At 33.9% G+C, this 9,481-nt stretch overlaps 1 long non-coding RNA gene across 1 annotated transcript; it reads left to right on the forward strand.

Moving 5' to 3' along the window:
- Nucleotides 1–7,263: 7,263 nt before the first annotated feature.
- LOC126877372 (uncharacterized) lies at nt 7,264–9,082 on the forward strand. The gene is made up of 2 exons (XR_007694964.1): nt 7,264–7,407; nt 7,559–9,082. It is a non-coding gene; the product is annotated as an uncharacterized LOC126877372 (long non-coding RNA).
- Nucleotides 9,083–9,481: the final 399 nt, after the last annotated feature.

Genomic DNA, 9,481 nt, shown 5'->3' on the forward strand with positions numbered 1-9,481 from the left:
GACCTTTGTATTTTCTCATTAAAAAATGTTTTGGGCTGAGCTGCGAACCACGAATGCATCGTCGTCTTCACCTTTTCATCAGCTTTTTCGGCATCCATCTCGCACAAACTTTTTAAAATCCAAATCTGTCGTGCACTATTGCATAAGCAGAGCCGTGGCTGATTTGCAAATGATTTGCCACATTATCCAGTGTCACTCGTCTATTCCATAGAGCATAAGTTCATGAGCACGTTCAATGTTGTCATCGTGGATGTGGACGGGCGTCCAGCTGTTTTTTCATAACACTCGTGCGATCTTCTTTGAACTTTTGTGCCCATTCAAACACACTTCGTGACAAAACACTTTCTCCATAATGTGCATTAAATCTTTGATAAATATAGGCATCAAACATAACCTCCGACCACAAGAAACGAATCACAGCATCCTGCACTGTTTTCCTGCAAATCACCATTGCAAAGCGCCATTACTCGCGCAACGGTCACAAACGAATTGACGTAACACAAAGAAACCTGCGCAGCAGCACTGAACAGATATTGACGTCATACGAAGAGTGCAGATGGATCAATACGGTCGACAGAAGTTTTAACTATCTGGAGTGCGGATAAATTTTTACTGAGAGTCGTATAGGAATCTATAATCTGTAAGTACACCTTTGGCTGAATGGAAATTTCTCTTACATATAGTCAAAAATGCTGAAACTGTGTATTGAATTGGAAAGTGATAAAAAATAAGTGAAGTTTCGAGGTTGCATGTGATTGCATGAGTACACAGGACGTTTTTAGCGAATAAAAAATAATTTTGAAAGACACGAGACTTATCTTGTATTTTATGCACTCTCTGTGTCCGAATTTCCAGAAGCTCTCTATCTTATGAAGTGTTTTAGATTAGCCGGAAAATTTTGTACGTACGTACAAGAAGTATACGATCTAAGTGGAATATTCCATTATTCTCTTGATACAACAGAAACGAAATTTACAGAACTTCTCAGAAAGTTGGTTTATTATTACCAAATTTATAGAATTAATATACGTTTATCATCTTTACATACCTAAGTCGTGGAGGTTTATCGTGCGTAAAAAATTAGTGTCGTTTCAAAGTTACATTTCGTACATTTTAAGCCTATAATTTGTAACGTACAAAACAATGTAAATTTGAGCTGTTTCTTATCTCCACAATAAGAAAATCCAACTTTACGTTTTTTATCTAATTAATATACAAAATAAATTGTGAATTGATTCGAGAATATAGGATTTCCCCATTTTCATGATTATCGTGATTTTTGTATAAATATATTTTTTAAGATACTAATAATTAGGTACTTATAAATTAGTATTATCAATTATTTTGCATTTATAATTCCGCCTCTAGTATAAGTGTTAATTGAAAACTAACTTTATGTTTCAAAAAGTACTAGCAAAGTCGTTGAGTAACAAGCCACTGATGCTAACACAAATAGCATTGTCGTAATTAAATATTTCTAAATATTCATTTTTCATTTTGAACCTGTAGAAACAATTTATTATATATACTATTAGCTAAGTAATTGCATATTTAATTAAGTCGAAATATAAAACTTAGTTATTTTAATAATTTAAAAAATAAAAAACTGACAAACATTTCAATTTAATTTATGGTTGGAACAAAAGACAGTTATTCTTCATTAATTGAAATATTGCAATGCAGAGTACTTTCCAAAATACGCCGAGAGTATTCCTGATGGTGAAACGAGCGTTGCTTCATCGAACGCAGCTAAAGAAAACAACATCTATGTAGTTGGTGGTACGATGCCTGAAATAGAGGGCGCTAAATTGTACAATACCTGTACTATTTGGGGTCCCGATGGAACTTTGATAGCAAAACACCGAAAGGTAAGTAATATATTCCTTTATGGCTTTGAATTTGAAAATATTGGGGTGAAGAAAGTGACTCTATCTAGGAATAATTTAGGAATATACATATGTACATACGTATACTATAACCAATTCTATAATTTACGGTTTATAAAATACGAAAACACAATAAGAAAATCCAACTTTACGTTTTTTACACAATGATATTTATGGAACAGTAATATCATATTATTGCATCGCTTGGAGAATGAAGTCAAGGTACGATGTGACCCTAGTGTAAACGCTGGGATACCCAGCTGTGCCGCACTTATAAGCATAAGACACAATACCTATTAAATACGAGGTTAATTCATGTTGTATCAGCAGTGGTCCGCCGCGGTCAGCCTGAAAGGATCGTTAAATTTTTAATCAAAGATACTGAAATATATCGATCGAATTGTATTGAAATTATACTTATATACAGTAATAATCTTCTATTGATTTGTGTATTGAAATACTCCAATTTATAACGTACATGTTATATGTATTTTGAGCAAAACTAAGATTAGAAGGAAATTAGATTAAATACCATAACGAGGTGTGAGAAGTGGGCAAAACTATTAAATTGTGTTTATCTATTATTTTTAATGTTTAAGACGTCGATTTGATGTTAATTCGAATCGACGTGTCTTCAGATACCGTATAGTTTGTAGTAACTCTGTAACTTAATTACCGTACAAGAATCCTCTCCACCCTGAGCATGTTCGGCGCATATTATACCATCAGTGATATCAGGTGCATTAGGAAATTTGGAATAAGCTATTTTGCATTCGGCGTTCTTAATCACTGGCATTTGTACTTCCATTAATGCATTACGTCGTGGTCGTCCTACGAAGAAAATAAGAAAGATATTTAAGACTGGAACTATTTAATTTTATTATAAAATTGATATCACTTACTATATCTTAATGCTCCCGATCCAGCAACAAGGGGGTTATAGCCGACGAAGTTGCTCTTTCGTAGGGGCTCTTTCGTACAAATGGGATATACGTACCCTGAAAAATAAAAAAATAAATGAAAATGCAGGAAACGAATGACCAAAAGTATGAGAAAGAATTATACACGCTTTATGACACAATATATGTGTACAGTAAGAAATTTCAGGATATGATACTTCAGTAATACTCAATAGCATATATATATATATATATATTTGAGGACTTACTCGAAAATGGCACCTCCTCCACCAATCTAAGAATGACAATATTATGATTGTGTATGTTTTCTATTCCATCCATATGTGCACAATGTGCTGCGGTCAAAACATGCCTAGCCGATATCAGGGAACCTCCGCACTTCCATAGTGGTTTGTCTGGGTTTCGGGGATTACGAAAACCTAATGCAGCGATCCATGGCCAAGCGCCTAAAATGCAATAGTCATAGTTGTGAATATACATAATTTTTTCTCACATAACGGGTAACAACGATTATTACCTATTCGATATTCGATCATACAGCAGACGATAAGTACATACGTACAAATACTCTGAAATAGAGATTTGATAAAGACAGAAATTAAATTTTTATTCCAGTGGAATACAAATTATTAAATAATTCTATATAATTTCTATTTGAACTATACTGAACTATAAAGTTCAAACGTGTAATTTCTGCCCTAACAGTTTTTGATCTCTATCCATATTATTACTCCTATATCAATTTTTTATTTCAAGCAAAAAGATACTCTTCCTAACATGAAGTAAAAGAAAGAAATAATTCAAGTTAATAAGTAAAGTTACTACCGATAAAATCATAGCATTATTATTTAGTCTAATTGAAATGTACATTGATGTGCTGTTTAATGCCTTTAAAGTTCATTCTTTGCAGTAAATGGCTTATTATTAATCGGAAAGAAAGACATAAAACGTACCAAGTTCAGCTGGTTTACCATCGACCACCCTGGTATGAGAGACGTTGCTAAAACCACAGTATGGTGGTCGCAAAGCCTTATACTTATACACAGTTTTTATTAAAATTTCTCTCTTCTCTTTGTTTGGATCGTTCGGACAGCAAACGATCGTAACATTGCCCTGGTATCTGCACACTGATCGTCTATAAAAATCGGTGGCTGTACGGTACTGTATCTGCCATATTTCTTGCAGAGGTTTACATTTTCTGTAGTCAAGGCACCTGCCTTCTTGATTGTCCGGTGTGGTACATTCTGGATCAAACAATTTTAAAACATTTATACAGTTCAAAGATGCGTAAGAAAGCGACACCGATTACTCAACTTTCGAAGTAAAAGGCCGATCAAGTCCACCGGATTGCCCTACAGACACGTATTAATCCGTAAGAGTTAGTCATCATGTTGATAATAATTATCTAAAGAAACTTTTCACGTGAAAATATAAAATTTTAATTGATTAGATATTGTGTTAGCCATACTTAAGAAAGAAAATGAAAATGAATGAAATGAAAGAAAAGGACTACCTTCAACCTCATGTTTTAAATAAACACTTTGTCAGTTTTGCGGTAAATAAATTCTTAGGAATTCAGGACAGTTTTTAGTGAATCATTTTGTTTCGACCGTTCGCGGAGAGACGCGATCGCGAGATAGCACGTCAACGAGAGTTGTAAGTTCCCGTTACGATTAAATAATCGACGCCACGAACTGATCGATCCCCTTATTTCGATTATGATAATAAGGGTAGTTCAACGAAATTCCACAGAATTAACACAAATAAATTAATGTTTATTTCAACAACTTATTAACTAGAAAGATATAAATGGAACAAAAAAAATGTAACTGCGTTTTGGTTGATAAGTAATGCGCGACATACCACATGTGTTGACGGTTCGACATCTCGAAAAGTTCTGAACGCCTTTCGATTTTTTTCGTTTTTTCTGGAAGGCGACCCCCACTACGTTCGGATCACGCCACATTCTTTTACGCGAGGTAAAATACGGGCCACGAGTCAACGTTTCTGGAAGTCGCCCTGCTTAATGAACCATGCGCTTGCCACTACAATGTTTGTTTGCCGGGCAGACACGACGATCCGTCTGCGACATTATAGTGCCGCGATCGATAGTTAAGAATATGACCTATGGTAAGCCGCATGGCGTAACATTCTCCCCCCGTTGAGAGGGTACCGATCAAACTAGGGAGGTGTGGTTGAAGTTCCCATCTTATTTCGTCTCGGTGGCTAGTTGTTCGGGTTTCTCGAGATCGGGTTGAATTGGCAGTGGGACAAGCCTTTTGACGCCCCGATCCAAAATGCTCTTTGCCGTCTGAACTGTAGCTGTCCGGATGACACCATCGGCGCCTGGATGAATCTTGATAACTCGGCCCAGAGGCCAATGCATGGAGGGAACGTTGTCCTCTCTGAGGATGACGATTGTGCCCTTTTGGATGCTGTGTCCACCCTTGCTCCATTTATTGCGGTTGGTTAGCTCGTTCAAATACTCCTTATGCCAGCGGTTCCAAAAATGTTGTTTAAGCTGTTGGATATGCTGCCATTTGGAGAGTCGGTTCGATGGAATGTCCCTGAAATCTCGATCACGTAAGCACATTAATGAATCGCCAATGAGGAAATGTCCGGGAGTGAGGGCTAGGAGATCATTTGGATCGGTGGAGATAGAAGTTAGAGGGCGGGAATTGAGGACTGCTTCTATTTCTATGATAAGAGTATTACGGTGTTAAGCTCATATGTTTCTGTTTCTCCACTCGCGCTGCGCCATAATATCCTTTGATATTTCCGATCCTCTGGTCGTACGAGGAATTGCCGATACATTTTCTCGATGTCGCCAGTGAGTACGTACTGATGAGCGCGGAATCTAATTAATATGCAAAATAAATTGTGAATTGATTCGAGAATATAGGATTTCCCCATTTTCATGATTATCGTGATTTTTGTATAAATATATTTTTTAAGATACTAATAATTAGGTACTTATAAATTAGTATTATCAATTATTTTGCATTTATAATTCCGCCTCTAGTATAAGTGTTAATTGAAAACTAACTTTATGTTTGAAAAAGTACTAGCAAAGTCGTTGAGTAACAAGCCACTGATGCTAACACAAATAGCATTGTCGTAATTAAATATTTCTAAATATTCATTTTTCATTTTGAACCTGTAGAAACAATTTATTATATATACTATTAGCTAAGTAATTGCATATTTAATTAAGTCGAAATATAAAACTTAGTTATTTTAATAATTTAAAAAATAAAAAACTGACAAACATTTCAATTTAATTTATGGTTGGAACAAAAGACAGTTATTTTTCATTAATTGAAATATTGCAATGCAGAGTACTTTCCAAAATACGCCGAGAGTATTCCTGATGGTGAAACGAGCGTTGCTTCATCGAACGCAGCTAAAGAAAACAACATCTATGTAGTTGGTGGTACGATGCCTGAAATAGGGGGCGATAAATTGTACAATACCTGTACTATTTGGGGTCCCGATGGAACTTTGATAGCAAAACACCGAAAGGTAAGTAATATATTCCTTTATGGCTTTGAATTTGAAAATATTGGGGCGAAGAAAGTGACTCTATCTAGGAATAATTTAGGAATATACATATGTACATACGTATACTATAACCAATTCTATAATTTACGGTTTATAAAATACGTTATGATACGGGAAACGCCCATTTTTGTTGTAATGTGTTTGTTGTTGTATAAATTTTTCACATACTTAAAATATTATTATACTTATTTTTTCTCCTTTTTAAACATTATTAAATGATAAGATTTTTTAATAAAAGAAAGTGATAAAAACGCTGTCAGTTATTAAATAAAAAATAATTAAAGTTTAGGAGTTGGTAACTTTGATATTAAATTACAAAAGTTGCAGCAATAGAATTAGCGACCACATTTTTATGTTATTAGGTACATCTATTCGACATCGACATTCCTAATAAGATTACTTTTCGAGAGAGTGATTCACTCAGTCCTGGTAACTCCCTAACGACGTTCGATGTGAAGGGCTGCAAAATAGGTATTGGCATTTGCTATGATATTAGATTCGAGGAAATGGCACGCATTTATCGGAACAAAGGTACAGTAACTTAATCGATCAATACTTAACTAGCAAAAAATTAAATATCTTTCTTAAATATATTCTATATAAAATTAATATAATCTGTAACTCTGTATAAAAAGAAGCTTAATTTAAAAAAACCAGTATATTTGCTGAAAATGAAACAAATAAAAGAATTAAAAGCACAATAAGAGGACTGTCCTCGCATATTCAGAAATGATGGAATGTGAACCGTGCAACTACGAAGTTAATTGGTATTCGGTGGCTTCATATTTCCTGCTTCTCTGGGTTAGGTTGCCAAATGCTGATATATCCAGCGGCATTCAATATGACCACTGGACCACTGCACTGGTCATTACTTCAGCGTTTCAGAGCGAATGATAATCAATTATACGTTGCCTGCATATCACCGGCTCGTGTTCCTTAAGCAAGTTACGTCGCATGGGGACATACACAGTTGACCAATCCCTGGGGAAAGATTCTTTACGATTTGGAAACTCAAGAGAATATGGCAGTCACCGATATCGGTAATTTACAGCTTAAAATTAAAAGCGAGAGATCCATGATGTAATTAATTTTTAGTCTCGTTAATTTATCGATTTAGCCATCTTCCTCTGTATTTGTTGAATTTATTAGTAAGCATTACTTATTACTTCGTATGTTTCTTTTTTCTATCAGATCTAAAAGTTGTTGAGGAAGTAAGGGCTCAGATACCTACATTTTCTCAGAGACGTACAGATTTGTACGACACTGTCTGTAAGAAGGAGTAACTCTACACTAAAACAGAAAATGTTTTTTTATAATATTTCTACTACGATATCCTTTTTTTGTGAATTATTACTAATTTCTTATCATTTGTACTAAATGAATGACTCAATTAAGAAAACCAAAACGTTATAAATAATAATCTGTATATCTTGTGTATCAACATGTAATTGGATATTATAATAATATAGGAATGCTATAATAATATAGGATAATAATATAGGAGAATAGTAATATAGAAAAAAACTACATGCTTTTAAACACCTTTAATATCGATCACATAAATTGTTATAATTCACAATGATTACGCATACATAAAAGACCCCTTGATAGTAAAATTTACGATCAAAAGGCAATTACGTATCGTTTAACAACATTTAATTTATAACACCTTTTAAACATTTAGACAGATTAACACATAACACTTCTTATATAGAAACATCAATTCGAAGTTGTCAGCTTGGAGAAATTGGTCGATTAATACCTGTAGATTGTCTGTCTCGATGAAAGACTTAAAGAGAGCAAAAACATGATAATGCCGCTAATATAATATTCCTTCTTTCTTGTATCTGTCTGCCTCTCAGGTCGTTTTACTAATTACAATAAGTAATTTCGCCTTCTTTGCGCTCTCTTTTAACGCATTCGAGACCGAAAGAAATTCATATCAGTCAGTAGGCAAGGGTATAATATACATATTTTATATATAACTTACGTAGTAATGTATATATCATGTTAATTTCATATTTTTTTCAATATAGAATTATTATATATATATATTTAACTGTACATAATACATTATAGAATAACATAGTATATAATTTTATATTTTAAAAATATGAGGCATACTATTTAAGATTGTCATCGATTTAAAATCAAAGTATGAAAAGGATACCCTGGAGAGAGTAAAACACAGAATCATTCTAACTAAACATTCAAATCGTAGCGACACCTAGGTATCGTCTTACAATTAAATCTCGGTCTCGAATGGATTAAAATGAAATACATACTTGCAGCTTCAACATCTTCAATATCGAGGAGATTCAAACTTTACAAATAAATGTAAATTGCGATGTAAAACAAAGCGATGTAAAAAGGGAAAAGGAGGAAAGAAGGAACAGGGAAGCAAAGAGAAGAAACGAATTTTTCATTTTCTCGAAACTGGATCAAGTTTCAGGAAGGCCATCCAAGTAATTGATGTCCTCTGTACTTATTTGTTAATCATGCGCGGAATCAGAACGATTCGACCTCGTTCCAAAGCAAATCGTTACTAGAGTAGAGACGGGAATTAATAATTCGTGTCAATTGTTCGATCGTGTTCACAAATTCAAATGCGGTTGAGTAGCGGAAACCATTTATAACACGTCCCATACAGCGTAGATCGCATACACGTCTTAGGATGTATTTTTGGTACTTATATATACTCTATATATATTCTTACTCTATATATACTTATATGTACTCTATGTATATTCTCTATCTTATATATACCATAAAATATTTCGTGAAATCGCGTATTCGTGTCTAATGTCAGGGATTCTCTTTCCATAAGTCTGCGTTTTCTATATTATCTTTCTTCCTTATCAGTAGGCATTCTCACAATTTGTGATTAATACTGCTCGTACAGGAATGTTAGGTTTTTGACGTTGTAAAATTTCACGTGAAATAATAATGCCTATATATTGACTAATTTATCAATTAATTAAATCCGTGTATATCAAGTTTTCTATAATTTAGTACTTTCGTGTAACTACAGAAATTTGATGCAATATAAAACTTGATTAAAACAGCGATTCATTAGGAAACGAGAATAATGATGCAAATATTTTTTGTAGCCAT

This window comes from Bombus huntii, unplaced genomic scaffold, assembly GCF_024542735.1.
Source record: "Bombus huntii isolate Logan2020A unplaced genomic scaffold, iyBomHunt1.1 ctg00000154.1, whole genome shotgun sequence".
Classification (NCBI taxonomy): domain Eukaryota; kingdom Metazoa; phylum Arthropoda; class Insecta; order Hymenoptera; family Apidae; genus Bombus; species Bombus huntii.